We start from the raw sequence: 25,620 nt of genomic DNA, 5'->3' as shown, positions 1-25,620 counted from the left end.
AGGCAATAATTAACAAACAACAAGTAGAAATCACTAAATAAGAAATGGAAATAATACCTTATCAAAGAATGGAGACAGGTGAGTTTGCAGGCGAGTTGGAATGAATTAATGGAGATGAAAATGGCGAGTGGATTTAATTGCGAGTTGGAATTAATTGGTGGAGATGAAAATGGCGAGTGGAGTTATCAGGAATGTGAAGAAAGTAAACTAAAGATGAAATGACAGGAAATTGAGGGGAAAAAAAACCAAGTTGTTTTGAATTCTCTGGGAAATGAGGAGGGAAATGATGAAAGTCTGATGGACATACAGTAGCATGCATGGGGTAGTGGGTAAGAGGAGAGAGGTAAATATGAAAATATATGTTGAGGTAGGTTTACTGCGCTTTTTGTGTGTAATCTTGGCCATTGATTTGCTTGATCCAACAGCCCACATTAAGACTTATAGACTTAATAACATAGGGACTTAGTTGATCTTCTCTCTCTCTCTATATATATATATATATATATATAGAAATAGGATCAAGAGAGTCCACCCATATTAAATGAGTCCTGCGTCCTATTCTAGGCCGTCAGATCAAGCGTGAATCAACGTCCGTCGTGCTTCCACATCAGCGCTTAAAGACCCGCCTTTATGCTCTCTCATTGACTTCTGAAATCTATTTTGTCGTTTCTCTCTCCTCTGAAAAATCAAACACAACCCCAATTTCAATCTAATCTCTTCTCCCAACAACGAGCTCGCAATTTCAATCTAATTTTAACATTTATTTACGCATTGATTCTATAACAAGCCTACAGTTTTCTCATCACAAAAATTTCTCTTTCTCTTATCAATGTCTTTGACCTTAATTCCAGGTCGAAAAGGCTACAAGTACACGGGGTGTACAAGGGCCTTGGTACACCGGCCAGTGAGAGCACGCCAAGTGGAGTTTGGTAGGGACCATATGGAATCTTTTTCAAATGAGTTTTTAGAGGGATAAATTTGAAAATTTTGAATTTCAAATTCAAAAAGAGACAACCTATTAATTGCTACACTTTCCAAAGATCATTAGCAATATTAATCTAATTTTTTTATACTAATCTCTATACTAATTATTTTTTGTTTCTTATATTTATTTTATGTTCTTATTTATTTTAACCTCATTTCTCTAACTAAAAAAAATCGTTTCTCTCACTTAAAAAAATCAAGATATTTTTTTCCCCAAATCTAATAATCCATAAAAAAAAATCAGTATATTTTTTTTCCCAAATCTAATAATTCCTTAAAAAAATAAGTATATTTTGTTTCCAAATCTAATAATCATATTTAATTATTAAAATCTCATACTATATTTCAATTGTATCGACACCACCATCATCTTTAATATGAGTTTTAATCAATCTTGTTCTTGCGATTCACATTGTTATCATAACTTGGTTCCAATCAAACTCGTGAAGAAAAATGGACCTAACAAAGGAAGGTTTTTTTATCGTTGTCCCTTATGGAAGGTATATTTATGTTTATAGCTCAAAATAATATAATTAGTATAATATCTATGTTTATTGCTCTAATTAATTTTTAATGCATCTTTAGACTGAAGATTGTGGTTACTTCGTATGGGATGAATGCGTGGAGGTTGATCAGAACATGAACAGGTTGATTGATCTAAACAACTCTTTGGAGGATAGGTTACGGCAATTGACATCGGAAAATATTAAATTGAAATCTCAGAAGTTACGTGCTAGTAAATCAGAAAAGTTAGCTCGTCGGTTATTGTATTATTCATGGGTTGTATTTGTATTATTATTATCAATTTGTATTGTGATAATACTACATAAATAAGAGAAGAAGCTTTAATTTGTTATTGATTGTTGATCTAAATTTGTATTTTGACGATAGTTGTCCATTATTCGTTGTCGATCAAAAATAATTTCGGTCTCGGTTTGTTATGCTTGATTATTAAGGTTTTAAAAACTTAAAATGAATCAATTGCAAAAAGAAAAACATTTAATTTGTAATGTGTTAACTTTGCAAATTGCAAATTGCAAATGACATCTACTTACCGATCGACGGCCCAAGTAAATGAATGGATGAAAATGGCCCAATTGAGGAAGTAAATGGGTCGACGAGAAAGAATGGATGAAAATGGCCCAATTGAGGAAGTAAATGGGTCGACGAAAAGTAATCGATGAAAATGGCCCAATTGAGGAAGTAATAATGGGTCTAGTTACCGAAGGCCCAAGTAAGTTAGTTGATAAATAGAATGAGCCCAAATTGTTATATAAGACCTATATTTTGATTGGGCTTTTCCCCTATTGGGGCCACATTCCTAATGGTCTGTTTTTAACATAGAAACATGGAAAATGAATATTAATGGCCCAAGTGAATAATGGTCAGTCCTACCAAGTTAAATTGCATAATTATTTGTAGCAGCATAAGATCTCGTTGTGGCGTTTGTTACTCGCTTGGCCGTGTTCTCCTCATGTGCCGGATTTATTTTGGATTAAAATTAGTCATCACACATTGGTAAAATTACGGATATTTTTTTAACGAAGGACGTAAGATAGTAATTAAAAAAATAACAGGAATTTGAAAAGGAAAATGGGTAGTTGATAATCATAGATCCATTGGAAAATATAAACCAACCTTTTAATCCTTACAAAATACGTACTATATAAACCATATTTAACCTAACTAAAAACCAAGAAGTTCAAGTTGATGAAGCTCCAACTCAATTTTCTGGATTTCAATCACCCCTTGTTCACGATTAGCTTTCACTTCATGTATAAGAGCTTCCATATTTTCCTGCACGTCGTTCATCCCTCTACTTATTGCCCGCTGCCTTATCGCCTCCGCTCGGTCTATTAGATCGGCCAACGAGTGTCAATCTCTCGCAACCGAGCGAGTTTGATTCTCAACGATTGATAGTGTATTGTACTAATATAGGAATGAACTGTCTAACCATCTGAAATTCATACTAGTTAATTAAATTAAAAATAAAACGTTATGTAAAAGGAAAATTGGATGACAACTACCATTCATATCCCATCGCCAATATGGACATAAACCGTTTATATTCAATCAAAAAATAGTTATGATTGACGGGTTATTAAATTGATTGTCACATACATGCAAAAATCGTTTACGGTTTTAAACTTATACAAACAATTTCATTTAAAAGAAAGAATGGTTAAATATCTTGATGAAATGAGCAGTAAAAAAGAAAGAATGGTTAAAATACCTTGATGAATGATCAAACAATTAGTAACAAGAGTTGTGAACAAGTTTGGAGTCCTCCTTACAAGTATATATGAGATCTAGGGTTTGTGTTGTAAAGGGAGTTTTATTTTTGTAGATGAATGTAAAATACTGCCATATTCCTTTTATAATGGGGAGAAAGACAATTTTTTAATTTTTGTAATTAGTGATGTTTAAAACCGTCTATATTCAATTAAAAAAATTAAAGCGTTATGTAAAAACAAACAAATATAACAACCTTTCATATCACATAAACCGTTTATATTCAATTAAAATATAATTATGATTGAGGACTTATTAAATTGATTGTCGCATACATGCAAAAATTGTAAACTATACAAACGATTTAATTTAAAGGAATGAATGGTTAAATACCTTGATGAATGAATTAGTGACACAAGAGTTGTGAACAAGTTTGGAGTCCTCCTTACAAGTATATATGAGATCTAAAGGTAGTTTTATTTTTGTAGATGAATGTAAAATAGTGCCATTTTACTTTTATAATGGGGAGAAAGACAAATTTTTTTATTTTTCTTAGTGATGATGTGTTTAAATCCTGTCAATTGGAAGTCAAATCAACATGCATGCATGCTAGATTTCTGCCTTGCTTGCTTACACGACACACATAATCAAATCAAATCAATTGTAATTCTTTTTGTGTTGTGTTTAGTCAAATCAAAATAGTTTATACGGACTACTTAATAGGAAAATCAATCAACTATTAATAGATATTCATATGTTATATCGAAACCAAAGAAAATCAATGATAATAAAACTGATTCAAATGGAAAATATTAAAAACCCACATTTAAAATTTACATACTTAATATAAGTGACATCATGCATGCCCACTAAATTAAATAGAACTTAAACGAGAAATAGAGGCTCTTAGGGAGGCATTCTCTTCCATGATTTTGATCTTCACCTCCTTTGCTAGTTTGAGGTCTCGTAGCGGATGCAATATCTCGCCGCATCTTCTCCATCTCCGGCATAAAGCCATGATCTTTGGCCACCTTGAGTGGGATCCGAACATTAACAAGGAATAGGTTGTTCTTCCTTTCGATTTCCTCTAAGCGATTTATGAAACATTTGTTGTACTCTATTGTAATCAATGTTTTGGTAATGTTCCGATCCATTATTTTGAAGGAAGTTTTCAGTTTAGGTTTTAAAGGTTTAGGGTTTGAAATATTGATAGACAAATCAAATTAGATAATGGCTTGGGTAGTAGATGTGGTTAGGATTTACTGAATATACAAATGTATCATATATATAAATAAAGTGTGGGTCGTGTCTTTTCATATGCCACACAGGAGGATTTTTAATTATAAATTAAAATTAACAAGTGGAAGTTAAATTAAAATTAATATGTTTATAGGAAATGACAACTTGTCCTTTAATCTTCCTAAGACAATGAATTGTATTTTAATAAATCTGACGTAATTAATATAATTCCCAGTATTTAAAACCGATATTTATTTATCAACTCTTGTTCAAGTACGAAATTAAAATGACGTCACATAGTTAACATTCAAAATCGAACAAAATATAAAAGGGGTAGAAGAGAAAACCCAACCATGATAGTTAATATTAAGATAAACTTAAATAAGAAAAGTACAACATAATAATATTATAAAAATAAAACATGCATAGATATTAATTGGAAATTAAATACATGAATATCTAATTAAGGACTTCTTTTAATCCTTACTAATTTAAGGATTTTAAAGCCTTTAGATCATCCTCAAGTTCTTTCCTAAGGTCAATGCATTTTCCATAAGAAACAAACAAGGATTGTATGAGATCATCCGCTTCCTTTTCAATCTCCTTAACGCCATGTACATAACAATAGTTCCGAGTTTCAATCGCACCAACAATCATCTTCATCGCTCTCAACTCTTGTTCAAGTACCGTTTGAATGTTTTTTTCCAAATTGGCGATCAAACCCATTGACATACCACTTAGGTTTGCCATTTGAAATCTTTTGTAGTTTTAGTGAGAAGAAAGAGATAACTATTGTTATTTTAAATTGTTTTCTTTTAGAATGATGTTAACCACCTAATATTTATAATTTAATTTATGACCTTTGGAGAACCGTGCGTTGAATAGTTAAAAAAAATTGCCACTTGCGTTTTTATTTTTATTTTTATTTTTGACAAATTGGTTCATAAATTATGACTGTTGGTGATTGCCAATTTCATTTACCTTGCAAACAATGGCCACTTGCATAGAAATCAAATGAATGATACACCTAATGTAAGAGGTAGAAGTAGAGAAAACCCAACAATGTTAACTAATTTAGAAATAACACCAGGATAAACTTAAAAAAAAAGTACAACGTAATTATATAACTAAATATCAAACAGGAATAAAATAAGGTCTCCTAATCCTTATTAATAATGAACTTTAGAGCGTCAATATCCTCTTCAAACCCTTTTCTAAGATTGTTAAATTTTTCATACGTACCCAACACGTATTTGATGAAATCATCCGCGTCCTTTCTCTGCTTTCCTTAAGGCCCCTTAAATAACAATCGTTACGAGTTTCAATCGCCCCGACAACCACCTTCATTGCTTTGAACTCGAGTTCACGAAGATTGGAAACTTGTTCTTCTAAAAATAGCAACGATTCAATTAACAATTCATTAAGGTTTCTCATTCTAAAAATTTTAGTTGATTTATTTAGAGAGAAGATAAAAGGTGAAATAGTTTAGAAAGAGATGAATAGTTATGTTTTAGAATGACTACTTTGTGTTAGCTCCCCACTATTTATAATTAAGTTGGTGACTGTTCTACTACCATGACATCAAAGAAATTAATTAAATTAAATTAAATTAATATAAATTTAATTTAAAATTACTTTTTAATTACCGTTGCTTCACCATTACTCTATTAAATATAAAAAAATAAGTTGGTGATCAAGTGGCGTACCATTGCTGTATTTTGATTGAAATTATATAAATAATTGAAATTGGCATAATTTTTAAATACTTTAATTTAGCACATTTGAAGGTAAATTAAAGAGTGCAAGGATTTGAAACGTAAAATCGAACTGGTAGATAAGACTTAATACTGAATTGAAAATAGGAACATAACAAATTCGACCATCTAAAATCGAAACGAGACTATGAATCTACTTGAAATTAAAAGGATCCATGAAAGTTATTTAGTAAACTCTTTGATCCACCCTTGATAAAATTCTTGCAACCCTATCCTCTATTATGGCAAGCCTTTGGTCAAGATGAAACAAATCTTTTGTTACTGGGTCTCTTATCCCCTGGCATAGACAATATTCCTTGACTAAATTAGTCCCTCTTCTTATAGTAAGGATACCAAACTTCACCTCTCGGCGTAAGGACAGACGGTAATCTCTTATAAATGATGGTTCATGGTCTCCAAGAAGAAACCATTTAGCCCAAGCTTTGCATACCTCTACTACATTCTTCTTATCAGCTGTGGCCAACCTATTGAATATATGAGTACTCATAATATCCACATTGCCGAGGACTTCGGTAATAGGTGAACCCGTTCCACGGTTTCTTTCAACACTATATTCAACATCGAAATCCATTTGCATGGAGCGCTTTTTGTTGGCGATATATTCTTCTTTGAACAATTGTTTGTCCTCTTCCAATCTATTGATTGAATGAAATCGACAACAACTATTCTCATATTTGAATATTTTTTTATGTTAAATTATGTTTAATTTAACTTGAGATAGTCTTTTAGGTTGGAAGCATAAGGTATTTATTTAAGATGCGTGACCGTAATGGGTCTGTGGCCTTAAATACACAACTCGTTTTTATTTGAAGAATGTAGCAGATAATGAAAGGTTACATGAAACTAAATTAATTAAAAAGATACCAAATATAATATTATGATATCTATTTTAAGTGAACATTACTAGACAATGTTCGTTTATACAACTTAATTGATCAACTATTTTTTGTACGAAGTAGTAGGTCTAACTTATGGCGCTTTGTTTCTAGGTTTGGTTTATTTTAGGGTTGGTTGTTTTAGGGTTTCTAGTGTTAGGGTTGGTTGGGGTTGTATTTAGTGTTTGTTAAGTATAATTATTTCTACGTCACGTTTATTTTAGGGTTGGTTTTGGTGGTTTTAGGGTTGGGTTTATTTTAGGGTATGGTTTTAAAAAGGGTTTGTAGGGTTTTTTTTACTAGGGTAGGTTTATTTTAGGGTTTGTTTTTAAAAAAAAAGGTTTACTCATTTCGTCTCGATCTTAGGTTTATGTACCTATTTCTCTGTCAATTGATATGTAAATTACCTTTTTGGATGTATTACTCAAATGTTATTTACTAAAAATAGATTTTGATAACTATTGAGTCATAGTCCATATTTGTCTGTCAATTGATATCTAAATTTCCTTTTTGGGTGTATTACTCAAATATTACTAAAATTATCATAATATAACTATTGAGTGATACTATAAATTTGTCTGTTAGTTGATATCTATTTCCTTTTTGGGTTCATTACTGAAATGTTATTACTAAAACTAGATTTAGATAACATTTGAGTCATACTCCATCTGTCTCGGTCAATTGCTATCTATTTCCTTTTTTGTTGTATTACTAAAAATAGATTTAGATAACATTTGAGTCATACTCCATCTGTCTCGGTCAATTGTTATCTATTTCCTTTTTTCTTGTATTACTCAAAATAGATTTAGATAATAGTTGATTGATACTCCATCCGTCTCGGTCAATTGTTATCTATTTACTTTTTTCTTCTATTACTCAAAATAGATTTAGATAACATTTGAGTCATACTCCATCTGTCTCGGTCAATTGCTATCTATTTCCTTTTTTGTTGTATTACTAAAAATAGATTTAGATAACATTTGAGTCATACTCCATCTGTCTCGGTCAATTGTTATCTATTTCCTTTTTTCTTGTATTACTCAAAATAGATTTAGATAATAGTTGATTGATACTCCATCCGTCTCGGTCAATTGTTATCTATTTCCTTTTTTCTTCTATTACTCAAAATAGATTTAGATAACATTTGAGTCATACTCCATCTGTCTCGGTCAATTGTTATCTATTTCCTTTCTTTATTAGGATTAAACTTATGTTTTGTTGAAGTCATTTAAAATTGAGAAGGATTTACGTTAATTTGTTTACAAATTAATTGTTAATTCGTTTACTACTCATGGCATGTTTTATTTTGTTACAAAATAAATTATTGATGAACAAAATTAGGTATACTAAAATATTAAACCTACTACCAAAAACGTACGCATAAAACTAGGTTAATAAACACATTACCTCGTAAATAGATGACATAATAAAGATTACATAGGGAACTTAAGAAACACAATTTACTTGCAGCTTAAAAAAGAACAATATCATCATGAAATAACATTGGAATATTAAAGAAATGTCAGAACTCAATGGCCTTTTAGATTAAAATATAAATTTATGAAAATCGAATTTAAGGAAGGTTATTTATATGTATATATTGTATATCTTATACTCCAAAAAAAAAGATAGTGGTTAATTTTCTTTAAATTGTATCCAATATTTTAGATTTAATGTTATATGTTACTTTGAATTTACTATATTGGCCTTTAGTTTTTTGGAGGGAAAGTTTACTACATTAAGTGTAATTTTGGAGGGAAATTTTACTACATTAGGGTAATTATGGAGGGAAAGCTTACACTATAAAATAATCACCTCCCTCCATTTTTTATACACACAACTTAACACTCAAGTAAAAGAAAAATCCTTTTATTACTCTATACAAAACAATGTCGATGGAAAGAAAGGCCCACATGGCTGATCTTCTTTCTTTAAAGATGTTCATGAGGGAAATGCTCAAGGAATCTGGAAAAATTGCAGTATCCAACGCAATTTCTAGAATCCCTAGAACTCCAAATCGCTTACTAGATAACATGTACGAGGAGGAGTTTAACCTAATGTTCGAGTCAAAGCCGAGAAGAGATCACCAGACACGAGGAAATAAACGGGGTCGTTGATGTTGCAAGGCCAAGTGATGAAGATGTCATTCTCTACCTGGTCAAGAATGATATTGTTGAGACACCAACCTAGCTAGAAGGAGCAACCGTGTAAGGTTAGCAACCCCAACAGTTAACACGCCGTCACCAAGGCCAAATGTTCTTACGAGAGGAATGAAAAGGAAATATGGATCTGAAAATATAATTGTTAGAAGACTACACTTCTAACAAGCTTTAATCTAAGGATTAATATTAATTTAGTTATGAGGGGAGAGGGGGGTTCGGGGTTAGCAAGATCTTTCGCAATTCTTTGTACTTCTATTTTGCATGCATAACTTTCATTAATGGAGTTTATTTTCATATCAAGTGGATTAATTGTCTAAATCGTTATATTTACGTTTTAAATTAAGTTAATTTCACAAACCAATATATTTGTAGAAGTTTACGTCTTAGAGGTATAATCAACAAAATTTAAGCATCGGTAGGGTTTATTATAAATTCATTTCAAATATATTTTTATTGTAGAAGTTTACGTTTTACATGTATCTACATTTAAAAACCATTAGATATTAGAATTCACTAGTTCCTACTATTTTGCATTAAACATATGATTCAATTCCATCAAATATTAACAACGTTAGAAACTCAATATTACATAAACAACATTATTACGGACTTAATAGATTACTTCATGGACAATATAATTTTCCATCATATACGCCGTAGAAGACTTATAATAACTAAATTGAAGACTTATAATAACTTAATTATGAAATCCCAAAATATTACAGACTTAATAGATAACTTCATGGACAATATAATTTTCCATCATATACGCCGTAGAAGTCCAATTCTTCTCTAGTCTTTTCCTCCATCTCCTCCATTAGCCACGCGGACCGAAACCACCACCGATGCCATGCTCGGTTGTTTTTTTGCTCACGACAATTGCATTCCATCCGCACCGGGGTAATATATACCCCACCATCAAATCCTCAGAAGAACCAACTTGGTAAGCAGATGACCTCTTATCCGTACCGTCGAGACTAATTTGTTGTGGGGGATTTCTAATGAAATCCAAATAATCTTTCTCAAGCCGTTGACGTTGTTCCACTTTTCTCTTTTTCACTTCTAAATACCATGGTTCTTGTCTTATGGCCTTTTCTCTCCTTTTATCTTCTTCAAACTTCTCACGGAGGCATCGTTTATCCGCCATGTTTTAAGTTAACTTGTGGGATTTTTTTTTTTAAAATTAAAAATCAATTTAATATGATTAATGAGTAAAATGGGAAATGTGGACCATTGGTGGAAATTGTAAACCAATGAGCCTATTAATAGGGACGGCGCGTGTAAGAACTTTTCAGAAATTATCTTTTTATTGACCAATGACGGTTGACGTGTACGGGGAAGTGGAATTAATATGAACCGTTTAAAAGTAAATACTTTATAATTTTTAATTATAATAAATCAATAATGTTATAAGAAAAGACGTTTTGGGACTAAAATATCACATTTGATATGGATAATTGTGCAAGACAGAGTATTTATGAAGATGTCTGTTGATTACTCAAAATTTTTTTTAATTATAATTAATTACAACCTGTTAATAGAGAAACCTTTCTGCAACTAAAAAATAAAGTTTATATGAAGATGTCTGTTCATTACTCAGTGTCTTTTTCAATTGGTCCATTGATATTTTTTTAGTTATTTATTTTTTTGATTAAAAAAAATATCATGAAATTTTAAAATTATCATCGAAACGATATTGAAATATTTGAAGCTTGATGACTTGTTTTGATTATTTCTTCAATTTTTAAAAAAATTTAAAAAATGTACTTCTGAACTTAAGTCAAATTTATATAATTCGATAATGGATCAGAAAATAGAACGATATTCATATTGCATAAACGATAATGTGAACAATACATCATGAATTGAAATTCAAACATCGAAACGATAATGGAACACAAATTAAAACGATATTTGAAATTGCATAAACGATAATGTCAACAATACATAATGATTTTCAAATACAAAAGAAGACAATAAAACCATCATATTGCTTCGAGATAAGGGACTTCTACATCAACCCGGAAAATCAAAAACAAATTAACAACAACAGATAAGAAAGAGATATTAGATAGGTTCCCATAATATGCATGTCCTCCAACTTAATTAAATTATTAATCAAAATAACTTAGTAATTGTACTCTCTGATGAAGATGGAAGCTTCTTTTGCTGTTTTTCTCCGTTCATATAATGACAGAGGCGATCTCTTAACATCTAAATCACCTCGACTAACGACTTGCGTTCCTAGCCGGAGTTTATATGTCAAACTTTGATCATAAACTCTGTCAAGCCTAGGACCATTTGTTCCAATGAGGAACCATTTTGCCCAGGATTTGCAAACCTCGGCCATATTCTTCTTATCTCCCAATGCTAACTTATTAAAGATTCCATCTCTCACAATCTCTTCCAGATTGAGAATTATGTTACGACTTTGATTTCTCCTTACACCATCTTCTTCAAGTGTGTGGGTACGTTTAAAGAGCCATTCCATTGCATTTTTTTGGTCCTCTACGTGATTTTCCTTAAAGGACTTCCTATCTTCATCCATTATGTCTATCTCGGATTACTTGGACATTCGTCACTTTATCGACATTGAACATCATCTTCGGAAGGTAGTTGATAATATATTTAATTTGGATTTAAATATTGGGGTAGATATGAGGAGTTGATAATAAAGTGTATGTTATGTAACTATTTAATAGGGAAGGCAACTAGGTTACATTATATAGAACTATTAAATAGTTCTGACGATAAATAGGTCATTTACTACGGTTTCTAGGGTTTATATGGTTTAATGGTTAATATAAGTAATTTTAATTATATTAAAATAAATTATACTAAATAATGATTTATAAGTAAGCTCAATCTAATTTGAGAATTGTAACATCACATGTAGATGATTAATACAATGTAGATGATTAATACAATGTTGCCACCCTTGAGCCGGTTTCTTCGTTTAGTATGATTCCCGTGTAGGTAATCCCTACGCAGGTTGGTACAGGAGGTTGTCCAAAGTAGTGTATATGTCACCCCCATAATCCATAATGCTTCATATTTGAGGATTGTAACATCACATGTAGGATGATTAACACAATACAAGTTGGTACCGGACGTTGTCCAAAGTAGTGTATATGTCACCCCCATAGTCCATAATGCTTCATATTTGAGGATTGTAACATCACATGTAGGATGATTAACACAATACAGGTTGGTACCGGACGTTATCGAAAGTAGTGTATATGTCACCCCCATAATCCAAAATGCTTCATATTTGAGGATTGTAACATCACATGTAGGATGATTAACACAATACAGTTGGTACCTGGACGTTATCCAAAAGAGTGTATATCAACCCCATACTCCATAATGTTTCTTCGTTTAATATGATTCCCGTGTAGGTAATCCTAAACCCTAATCCCTAAACCCTAAACCCTGAAACCCTAAACCATAAACCCTAAAACCCTAAACATAAACCCTAAATCCCTAAACCCTAAACCCTAAACCCTAAACCCTAAAACCCTAAAACCTAAACATTTTTTAAACAAAATTGGTACCGGAGAATGTCCAAAGTAATATGGTTAAACATTATTTAACGTAATCAAATTATTTGGTAGAAATAAATATTTAAAACAAAATGTCGATGACAATAATGCCCCTCAATTTCACTAAATCCATCCTCCATAGTTGCAATATTTCAAGGGTATAAGTGAAAAAATTTATTTAAAAATTAAAGGGGAAATAAATAGGGAAAACATTCATTCAGGCGCCGAAATGAAAAATCGAAAGAAGACACCCCCAAATCCAGAATTCAAAACCCTATTTCGCGAAAAATTAAAAAAATTAACTTCCCTCCAAGTCGAAAATAATGGATGTAGGCAGAGAATATTGGGGAAATGTTCTAGATTGTTGTCAAGATATCAATAAGGGAATAGACATGGGTGACAAAACAGTAGAAGACGAAGTAACATGTTCGACCAAAGCAGCTGAAGACGTCAACGATAACGTATTTCCATACTTTATTTACACTTTTTCATTTGTTAATTACTCAATATTTTAGATTTAATTGAACAACCGTATTCACCATGAAGCTTAACAACGAGGGAGAATCTGATGGCGAATATGAAGAGGATGAATCAAAATCCGGAGACGAAATCTGAATCAGTATGTCTTTAAATTAATTTCATACTCATGTAAATCCTTGTGCTAATTAATTGCAGGAGATGTACTAAAATTAATCTCACTGGTTCTTTTGAAGGACACCCATTCGAAGGATAGAAGCATCGATAAACCCAGAAAGCGTGGAAGGCCAAGGAAGCTTCACAAATCATCTGGCCCCGTAAAGGTAATATTTAAATTTTAAAAACCCCTATTAGTACTCCCTATTAGTACTCCCTATTAATTCCAATTTGTTCGATAAAAACCCCAATTTTTTATCTTTAGTTTCAGTATCCTCCAATGCGCCTTTATCCTCATAAAGTAATGGAGCTCATTGTCAACTTAAATAGTAATCAAATCCAGTGGGTAAAGCAGTCCATTTTTCGACGATCCTTGACCTCAAAATAAACAAGTCGGGACCGTTTTTTCCCCGGCATGGTTGAGTCGTAGGTGGAACCCTAGATCCTGTGAACTGAAAATTCGTGATGATTATATTGTTAAAGTTGATGAGGAAATGATTGGGTGGGTGCTTGGTTTACCATATGGTGATGACGCCTTCGACTTTGAAGAAACGTCTTCAAGGCGTCTAGAGTTTAAGGAATTGAAGAAACACTATGAATGTTATGGTGGTGTCCCCTACAACTTCATCTACAATGCATGTATATCTGAGGTCAAAAGTAGAGTACTTTTCTTGCGGCATTTCATTTTTTATGTATTAGGTGTCCTTCTCTCAGTACTACGAAGAGCAACTTTGCAAGTCCGAGTCGCTACGAGCGGTTGTTTACGATTACGTTTCTGAAAGTTGGAAATGGAATTGGTCTAAGTTCATTTTACAAAGGGATGGTGAAATATACTTTTGGTGAAGGTACATGTGATGGTATTTCAGTCCGTGCATTAGTCTTGATGGTAAGTGATTCCTCATTATATGTGAATAGCTTCGGATATGGTTGTTAATTAATTTTCCCCGAAAGTTGCACTCCATAACTGTGCATTGTCTCTGTCACGTGTTGTACTTGCAGATTATTTATCTTGATAGGTTGAACTTTGAGGGTAAGGGCCTTAGGTGGAAAGTTGATGAGCCAAGATTGGGTGCATGGCAACACTCTGATATTCAAAAGGCAATAGCTGTTGATAGGGTAGGTGATTCAGAGGATCATTTTGGAAGGTCTGATGTTGTTCGGAATGTCGTTTATGGCCAACCTTACCCAATAGGTCCACGCTACTGTAGACCAAAGTGGCTTGAAGGTAAAGGGTGCTCGGTGACTAAGGAAATGGGTGTTGATGTGGATTTGAAGAAGGTGAAGGTAAAGCCGGCAACGGTAGGACGTAAGCGAGTTAAAAAGGTCACAGAAAAGGAAACAAATAACTGCAGTGTTGAAGATGTGGACCAAAAGACATTTATCAATGAAAGGGTTGACAAACTTCTACGCCGGATAGTTCTACATCCCGCCAAAGCTGCGTATGGGTTAGTGCATGGGAATTTTTAGGATTCTGTAGTTGCTTTCATAAAATAATACAGTTTGTGTACTTTGATATCGTCCATATTGTTATTTTTTAGGTGCAAAGACGACTCAATTTTCAATGACGGAGAAGTTGAATTGTCGGTCCGTCGTGTTCGTCAAGCTATTCTTGGAGAAGAACCAATTGGTGTAGAGGTTGTTGAAAAAGGTTTCCATCTAAATTACATTAACTAATTGTTTAATTTTTACTAAATCAGAATTTGATTAACTTTTTTACTAGGTAATGGAGGCTTTGGCAAGGGTAATCAATTATACTTTATTTATGGAAGATCCGATTGACACTCAACACTACATACTTTGTCCAAAACTTATGGTAAATTGTGAGACATATTCAACTAACTTTGTAATGTACAATCTTAGAACTACATGTTTCTTCAATTTATGTAGGGGGAGATGCTTGATCTGGTTGTGAAGGGTAGAGGCTGTCATAAGTTCATGCCGAATATGGCCACCCTAGTAAAGAAAGATGTAAGTAAGGGGTTTAAACTGAGTGAGACAACCCATGTAAGTGCCTTTTCTTCATAAATTTGCATGCATGATGGTTTTATCTGTGCCTCACTCGTATTTGTTTTTATTTGTGCCTGAACCTTCCATGTTTATTGACTAGTTCCATGTACCTGTATTTGTTGATGGCCTCTGGATGTTGTATGTGGTGAACAAGTGTAAAAAGTCAGTACGCCTTTACAAGACAACCGATGATTCAGTTGACAACACGAATGTTCATGAAGCTGTGGTAAGCAAGCGTTATTAATGTCCTAATAACGTTTCGTATATGTTATGTACTACTAAAGCATAAATAGCACAACGCTAATAGATGGAATTTTCTATATGTTTTTTCAGAAAAGGACGTTGGAGAAAGCAACAAGTTTGGCCGGTGGGATTTCGCTCAAGTGCGATGAAATGGCAAATCAAGGAGAAGAAAGGAGTGGCAATTGAGGGGGATTCAAAGAACTTACGTCATGCACCGTTTTCTTAAGTTACTATATCCATCTGATGGAAACTTGCGTAACTTGAGAAAGACGGTAAAATGTGCCGTAAGTTAGCGTTAGGATTTATGTTGGGTCACCAAAATAACGGGAGCAGTTACATCATTAAGAAACTGATCGGGGAAGTTTATTAAGAAAATGACTTGTTTAATTTTATGTAAATTTGTTTGTATACACTTTAAATTAACGAATTGCATTTCCACGTGAAGACAACGTAGTAAACGGACCATTTCGCACACATCTTCAAATTAATTACCAGAGAATATGGAGTATGTACATTGAAGCTATACAATATACGTAGTAAACGGACCGTACGGCGTATGTACATTGAACCTATACAATATACGTAAAACTGACCATTGAATATGGAGTATAAAAATGAAAAGACACCATCTCCATCTCCTATATATATATATGTGTCCCCATAAATTTTTTTCTCTGTCAACCATTCCATCAACACAACCAAAAAACCCTAAAAAACCTAAATGGAAGTTGTTTACCCATACAAAAGAATGAGGTGGGAACCAAGGGTCTATACCCCAAATAAATATAAGGTCAAGGGATACAACAAGACATCACCGGCATTCGAGTTGGTTCGTGCAGGGGACCTTATCATGTCCTACATCCCGCCAAGATGCGATACGGAAACTAGGCTGAATGCTGGCCCTGGTTTGCGAGCATGGGGCAGTTGGTACCATAACGAAGGTGGCCGTGATGAAACGAAGAAGTATAAAATGTCAATTAGTGGTGGTTGGCCACAACCACCATATTGTCCATGAAAATGGACAATATTCAATTAGGAAATGTCTTGTTTGTTTTTTATTTTATGGAATAATCAAAAAATATTAATATATAATGTTTATGTTTATCTAAGTAAGTTTCGTTCTTTTTAGATCATTTCACAGAAGTAAAAATATATTAATGTTATAATGTTTATGTTTATCTAAGTAGGTTTCGTTCGTTGTTAGATCATCATATTACATAATGCAATATTATAATATCCGTATCATAAAGCTATTAAAATAACGCAATATTGTTAAGATCTTATCTCTCTTTTTTTTTTAAATTTTCTCCACAAAGATAATCCTATAATCATGTTCATATTGTACTGAATAAAAAAAAAAAAAAAAATACAAATCGTTTATTTTAATATCCCACAACAAAGTGGCACCCATTCATTTCACTTCCCCATATAAACTGACTGAACAGAGAAGTTGAAGAGACATACCGTCTGATAACGTCTACATCACGCCTACTTCTTCATCATTATCAACAAGGTAGGTTTGATCTCACATTTAAACTTAAATATGTTTATTAATAATTTAACAAGTATGTATGTTACCGTATATGTTAAAGAATTATTGTTCTTCATCGCAGAAGATGAAGTACTTGATGGAATATTGTTCTTTGTATACAAATTTTGCCCTAAATTTATACTCTGTACAAGTTTAAATGATTATTGTTGCTTAGTCACCCAAGATGCATGCTTGTTCTTCATATATTGATGTCTTGATGATTCTGATTATAAGATATGTAATCCCCAAATATGCATGTTCTACATATATTGAGGTTTAGGTTTAAAGGATTGATGATTGTGAGTTTTGAGTAACATAATGTATCTCGTTAATCTTTATGCATGTTTGATCTTCCTGGAATCTTTCGAAGAAATTATGGATATGAACAGAAAACGGAAGTGCGACCCTTTCTGGTGGAAGTTTCAACATCCAAATAAAAGACAAGCGGTTTCAAATCCGGATTGTCCTTGGGAGGCAGAAATAACAAAACTAGAGGAAGAAAGATTTCTTAGAAGGGCTAGGAATGTTCCATATTCAGATTGCGTATCAAAAGGAAAGGTCATCCTCAAAGGGACAGATGAGAGATCATCCGCTTACGAAGTGGGTTCTAATGAGGACTTGATGGTGGGTTATATAATACCCAGGTGTGGCTGGTGGAAACGTTACGTGAGCAAGGCAACAAGGGGATGGTATACCTGGTGGTTCCACTCGGGCCCGACCATTGAACGTATTGAAGAGCAATCACAGACGAGAACCTCTTCTACGACGAAGATTATAAGAGGCGATATTGTCCATGACTTTATTTACTTTTAAGTTGATCTATTAGGGCTCTATGTTTAAATTGGTATGTAATTTTGTAATTATAAACTCATGGTTTCTGGAATTAAACTTATGGTATGTGAAATTAAACTTGGTCAATATAATTAGACTTCATTAAGTAGATGATTGTCTTCATTATGCAAAATGCAATTTCATTCATATGCAATTTACATGACAAACATACTAACGGTAAAATTCGTAAGATGACTCATACATCGATCGATTAACATCTCCTTCCATCGCATGCAAAGGAGGAGTAGGCTGTGATGCACCAAATGTGCTTCTGCTAGGGGTAGAATAAGGTGAGGGTAATTGCGATGCACCAAATACGCTCCTTGTAGGAGTTGATTGCGACATATCAAACCTGCTCCGCGTAGGGGTACATTGTGACGCACCAAAAAGGCTCCGCGTAGGGGTACATTGCGACGCACCAAACTGGCTCCTCGTAGGGGTACATTGCGACGCACCAAACTGTCTTGTAGGAGTAGATTGCGATGCACCAAACTCGCTACATGCGATATTTAAATGATTGCTCTCATTAGCGGTGAATGGGTTTGGAACATTAGTTTTTTTCTGCAATTAAAAAAATTATGACGTTATTTAGAGGGTTATGCAAAAAAGCCGAGTAAAGAATTTAGTACAACAATGAATAACAATTACTATATTACTCACCTTCTTATTCTTTCTAGCATCGGAGTTCTCTTGCCTTTTGGTACCCTCCCGCATCTTCTTCTCACAACAGGATCCCGCACCACCTTCCCTCTCTGCTGCCTTCCTCTTCATATATCTAATATTGCATTCCTTAGGCTGTAGCCTTCTATGACCCCATACCCTAGAAGAAACACCGCCAGGGACATAGGCGTCTATAGTTTCAACACCAACAATCCCCTCCAACTCCTTAATTAATTCGTAAGTCAATCTATCATATGTTGCATAAGTTTCATCGTCTCGAAGCGCTAGTGTGGAAATGTAATGGTTCCTTATAGTTACCTCCAACGACTTCTTCGCACGAGCTGAGGCTTCCGGATTATAGTACCCAGTTTTGATTGTCTCGTATTCTCTAACCAAGTCCTTTCGCCATCGATCAAGTATATACTTCTCCGGGATCACCTTCACATCTTCGATAACCATGCATCTAATAATATGTCGACACAAAGATACCCTTGAACTCAAATAACTTACATGAGCACTTGAGCGGTCCCCACACTTCACAATATCAACCCAAAGATTTCTTACACTTACCAAATGGCGCCACTTTTTTATCTTCAACGTTAAATGTCACACTATGCCCAAGTCTTCTCGGCGGATCAGCGTTCGTATAAATTAACCCAATTACCTCGTCACGTACCAACTTATATATCTTCTTAGTATACAATTTATGGAAAACCTGCTCAACAAGTAAGTTGCACTCAATCTTATACGGTTTCTCTGTGCAATCGTGATTGTTCGCGGTCTCCTCCTCCACTTTCAATTTCAAGGCTTCCTCAATTTTCTGGGCAAACTGACTTAAAGTAGTCCTCCCATTGACATAAGTTTTGAAAAACCGGTTTTGTTGCTCACTCCTCTGCGTCGACGACATCCCAGCACAAAATATCCCACGCCAATATGCGGGGACCCAACTCTCCCTGATCAAATACGACTCCGTCACCCACGAACATTTTTCAATACCATATTTACGAACCATTTCCTTCTATGCTATCTCAAAATCATGCACCTCCAAACCGTCGTGAATCGCTAAATTAAGGTCACTTGAGATATCGTTCCAAAGTGGATGTTTTCCCATTTTTACCAAAGATTTTTCAATATGTGCCAAAGGCAGAGCCTGTGGTGAGTGTTTGGGAAGATTTTTTTAATTGCATTACCAATTGCTCTTTCCCCGGTCTCACAATATAACCGATGGAGCTTTACCCATGCATTCTAAAAACTTGGCAAAAACCCACTCAAAACTTTCTTCATAATCACGCGTAACCAAAGCACAAGCAAAAGCAATTGAATTCCCATGTTGATTCACCCCTATGAAAGGGGAAAAAGGCATGCGATACCTGTAACACCATGATTTACTCTATCGTTAATGATATACTAGAAAACTTATAGTTACTAACCAAACAAATAAAATCGATGAATCGAATAATTTCTATAGTACAATTAAATTGGTAATTTTAATTTAAATTTTATGAATTCTTGAAGCACGGTAAAACACTCCTACTCTTACATAACAAAACAAACAAATACGATTGTTCCTAAGTGTAATTCCGAGCATATATTTGTTACCACTCGTAGCTTGTAGAATGTCGTCTTTGGTTGAATCCTTCTTTCCTTAACTGTTCCTCTCGGCCTCTCCTGCAACAATGATGAACGAATCGAGGGCTTGGCTTTGTGCCAAGCGTACTCACTCCGACGCCCAAGTCAGTGAACTTAAATGTATAAGTTGTATGTTACTTGGCTAATAATATATTGTAGAGAGATAAGGAAGATTATACCAGATGAATAGTGTATTTTAGGTTAAGTTGTGGTAACAAATATCTCGCCCGAATTACACCCGGAACAACGATTAATCAAAATAACATTTTAACACAGATAAATTGAGATATAACGCCTTACATATTCGTCAAGAAAGTTGTATCGTGCGACACAACGTCTCCATACGATTTAAACATAGCTCGAAATGAATCACACCAAAAAACATTCATTGGAGCCCCAAAATCATCGAGCTCAATTGCATAGAAATAATTAGGATCCTCCTCTTTCATCTTCTCAAAATATGCCTTCAATTCTTCAAAGATCGCCATCTATGACGCTACGTCTTCGTTCTTGATTGATGGCGTTTCGACTATCACTAAACTTAAAGCCAAGGTTCTCATGACCTCCCCCCTCCAAGACCAACGACTTGTAATTATTTAATATTGAAATACCAGCAACATCATTGATCATCATCCTCTTTTTGAAGTAGTCATTTATATGTCTAAACCCAACAAATAACCTAAGCTTTTCTTAGGATCCATCTCATGGTTGTGCTCTAAATGGCATTGCGTTATCTTCACTACATCTTCATCGTCGAAATAACGGGACTCAATGTAAGCATTGCAGGCATCCTTGGTTTTGGCAGCATGACCACAACAAAGCCTTAATCTTTCATACATATGATACCGCGGTTCATTCTTAAAGGAACCTTTTTTTGAAACACCGTCTTCCTTGTACTTTTTAAAGAGTTTATTACTGCGAATGTACCATGAAAACCCCTTCTTATATGCGTATGAATGGGCGAAAGTCATGAGTTCTTCGATGACTTGTAAGCCAAACCTACAACAGTTCAACAATGTTGTCGTTCTCGGCAGAGATAACGACTGTGTCATCATCATCCACAGGACCGTCGCCATACAACTCGACATACTCTTTCATTAAATCAACATCGCCATTATATTCTCGCTTCACCGTTGCCTTTTGTTTCACCGCTCGTGAACATTCACCTTCTTCATACAAGTTATTGAGATCAAAATCAAGCGCCATTTAATCAAATGTTGAACGAGTATTTTTTTTTTGGTGTAGATGTTCAACGAGTATTAAAAAATAAGGTTCCAAAATTTTAATCACTGTATTTTTTTTGTTCTAGTATAAGTTACTGTATTTAAGTAATGAAAATAATAAGAGAGATAAAGTGTCAATTAAAAAGATTAGATTAAAAATAAGTGTTGTTAATTAAAAAGATTAGATTAAAAATAAGTGTTGTTAATTATAAAGATTAGATTAAAATAAGTGTTGTTAATTATGGAGATTAGATTAAAATAAGTGTTAATTAATCTTGGGGTTATTCCCAATACTACTCCCGCCAAAACCCAAATAATCCCTCCCATTTTTCCCTCCAACTTTCCCTCCAAACAAAAAAAGAATCTTTGACTCACCTTTACACGTGGCGAGCGTTGATTGGCCCGTGTACCAAGGCCTTGTACACGCCGTGTACTCCTAACATCTTTGATTCCAGGTATCGTTTCTCACTGTCTTGATTTAATCATCAAATTGATATTTAGGGTTCATCATTTGATTTAAAATTATAATCAAGTTAGTTGACTTTTGTATTCAAAGTTATGAATTTGTCCTGATGCTTTGTTTAATTTCTTGCGTTTGCGTTTTTGATTTAATTAGATTAATAATTGGCCAAATTTTATTGTATTCAGTCTGTCTTTCTTGTGACAGTCACAAGTTTGTGACATGTTCATGACCTGCTCATTTAAAAATTAATGTTGTATGTCATTAGAGATATAGAAGATGAACTAGTATCCCATATTCTGTAAATTAAATTATATTTCATGTTTATGAATTTGATAAGATTCGGTTTATGTTATTTCAGTGATATAGTTGTGTTATTTTGATGCTTTAACCCTGTTATTATACTGGTGTAACACTATTTTCCTAATCTTGTAACAATGTTTTCTTATTTGTGTAACATTGTTCTGGTTATATTTGTGTAACATTGTTTTGGTTATGAGTACTTATTGCATTCACTATTATATTAATATCACTGTCATTGCATCGTTCAGTTTGAGCATGCTTATTTAATTGTGTTATTTATGCGGTCATTGTCTGGTTATGCTTGCGACGATAAACTTAAACAGCAATGCGGCTTTTTTGATTTTATTGATTTGATTTTATGCGGTCATTGTCTGGACACAAGATGTTCCAGTTTTCATTTTATTGATTTGATTGAGGTGTATGAATTTGGCTGCTGTTGATTTTGTAATTGTTATGGTCTGATGAGTGGTATGTTGTTAATTAGATGATTCGACTATACTGCCAATTAATTAGATGCAATTTCTAGTTGCTTCATGTAAAAGTACTGATGGTGTAATGAATTTTGAATTGTTAAATCTTTCATGCTTAATCAACATTGTTTGGAGGCTTGTTCTAGTTTATCCAGAAAGTACAAGGCCGTGTGTGTTATTGAATCACTTGTTTACGTGTTGTCCCCATGAAATACTCATAAGTTGGTTGAATCTGAGTAGTTGAATAAATCACTTATTTTACGTTGTTGCAGGCTTACAATCTCAATCTATCACTGATCACTAGTCTTTAGTTGCTAATGCAAGTCGTCGTTATTTGTTATTGCCTTTCGCTAGTGCGGGTTGTCGTAGTGAATTTTGTTGCTACTTATCTAACCTATCTAAACTGCTGCTGATTGTCTGTGAGGTTCTGATTACCTTTGCAGGTCGACGATGACAATTGTTGGTTGATGTTTCTAATTCCAACTAGACAATGACAATTTATTAGGTAGCGGATGATGATATATACTCTATTTTGGTACTTTGTCGTCTTAGCTCAAAAGGTAGAGCATTGCATTATTATGCAAGATGTGGGTTCAAGCCCCACATAGACGAAACGAATGCAGTGTATTGTCTAAATATTGAATGGGCAAAACTCAATTAACTAGGTATAATTTCAAGTTCAAATCGTGTATGATTGAACAATACACATGTAGTCATAGTCTCTACTATGAAGTAAGACGTAACACTTGCTATTTCATAATATTTTTTACAATAAACAGTAACACTAGTTACATAAAAAAAATAGCACTAATTAATTTATATTGTAACATTATTTATTTTATGTCGTAACACTTGTTACTTAATAAAGTAACATTGTTTATTTGAGGTCCTAACACTAGCTATTGTATACATAATCACTACTACACATCCAGGCAACTACAACGCCCCTTTAACAACGCTTATTCACGAAAATCACCATAGACGTTGTAGAACGTATGGCGCGAATTTTACTAAAATTAATTACAACGGTTATGGTTATATAACCGTTGTTATAAGTTTTAACAACGGGTCAAACATGCACAACCGTTGTTAATAATTTGGCGCAAAATTGGCGCAAAGTTAGTGAAAAGTAATCACAACGGTTATTTTTTAAACCCGTTGTTAAAACTTTTTAACAAAGGTTTTTGTTTAACAACCATTGTCAATACTTTCCATACTATAAACCACACAAACACAGATCAGCTGCAGCCACAAAACACAAACCTTAACACAAACACAGACACAAACACAAACACACACTTTCTTATCGTCTCTTTCTCTCTTTCTCATCGTCGCTTTATCATCTCGCCGTCACTGTTGGTTTCATCGTCTCTTACTTTCTCTAATTATCAGGTAAATCTCGCCGTCACTGTTGGTTTCATCGTCATTATTTTCTTTTTCTAATTATTTCATTTGCATGTATGTGTTTTTATCGATCATTATGTTATTTCTCTAAGTATTATTCGCTTAATTAGCTAGTAAAACAAATAAAAAAAATAAAAAAAAAGAAGAAGCAAGATGATAGAGAGGAATGCATGATAAACTTAATTAATTAATTAATATATATATATATATATATATATAAATACATAAATTAAAAAAAGAATTACATTGATAAAAATACAATTCTTATATTTTCATAAGGAGTCTTATTCTCTTTTATGATATCCATCCTCTCCTCCTTAGCTATTTGGAGGTTTCGTTCAGCATTTGCTATATCGTCATATAGCTGCAACAACTGCTGCTCTGTCATGCCATTTTTTTTTGGCGTTCTTGAGTGCGGATCGAGCATCCACAAGGTAGCTCCTGAAACTGTCCTCAATGTGGAGCAACCGGCGGATGAAACTGTTGTTGTTCTCGGTCATAGTAAGAGTCTTAAGGATGGTATCATTCATTTTGTTGATGAAGTTTGGAGTTTGTTTGAAAGATTAATTAGGGTTTGGAGTTTGTTTTAGCAGTTAGGGTTTGGAGATAGTGAGATAATGGAATGGTGGTTGAGATAATGCATGTATTTGTACTAAGTAATATGTCGTTTGAGTTGTTTTTTAATTAATATATGTTTAGGAAGTTGTACCATAATCATCATCATATCTCTCTCTGCTGCTTCAAATCTTATTATAACCCTTCTCATTCCATATATTGTCCATTCATATGCAGGGATGACAGTAATAATGAATGCATCGGAATTATAACGGGCCGTAATTATGCATGCATCTAGAAATATTTAATTAATTTTTTTTTTATTTTTTAAAAACAAACAACAACGGTTATTGAGAAACAACCCGTTGTCTTTAGTTATAACAACGGTTTTTTATATTACAACCGTTGTTATAACTTTCCCACCAAAATTGAGTCACACTTTCCACAACGGGTTTTTATACTTAAAACCGTTGTTAATAGTTTTAACAACGGGTTCCTTAAGAAAACCAACCGTTGTTAAAACCTTTTACAACGGACGCTTTAACAACGTCCGCTTTTTTATATAACAATGGTTTTTAACCGTTGTTATAGCCTGTATCTGTAGTAGTGAATCACGAGTTAATTTATAACGTAACACGAGTTATTCTATATAGTTACACAAGTTATATTATAAAGTAACGCTATATACAATAAATTATTAGGCTATGCGGGAGTCGAACCCACATCCTTGTACAAAATTGCACATTGCTCTACCATTGAGCTAACAGCCTTGAAAATATGAGTTGCAATAACAACAAAGTTGTGTTACAAGAATAAAAATGTATGTGTTACAATAAAAGATAGTATATATGTTATAATATCG

General features: G+C 33.5%; 1 long non-coding RNA gene across 1 annotated transcript; it reads left to right on the top strand.

Moving 5' to 3' along the window:
- Nucleotides 1–630: 630 nt before the first annotated feature.
- Nucleotides 631–23,556, top strand: LOC141656088 (uncharacterized). The gene is made up of 2 exons (XR_012548332.1): nucleotides 631–851; nucleotides 23,243–23,556. It is a non-coding gene; the product is annotated as an uncharacterized LOC141656088 (long non-coding RNA).
- The last annotated feature ends 2,064 nt before the right edge of the window (nucleotides 23,557–25,620 follow it).

This window comes from Silene latifolia, chromosome 5, assembly GCF_048544455.1.
Source record: "Silene latifolia isolate original U9 population chromosome 5, ASM4854445v1, whole genome shotgun sequence".
In the NCBI taxonomy this organism is placed as follows: Eukaryota; Viridiplantae; Streptophyta; class Magnoliopsida; order Caryophyllales; family Caryophyllaceae; genus Silene; species Silene latifolia.
Note: the sequence above shows the minus strand (reverse complement) of the source record. Positions and strands in the feature narration are given on the sequence as shown.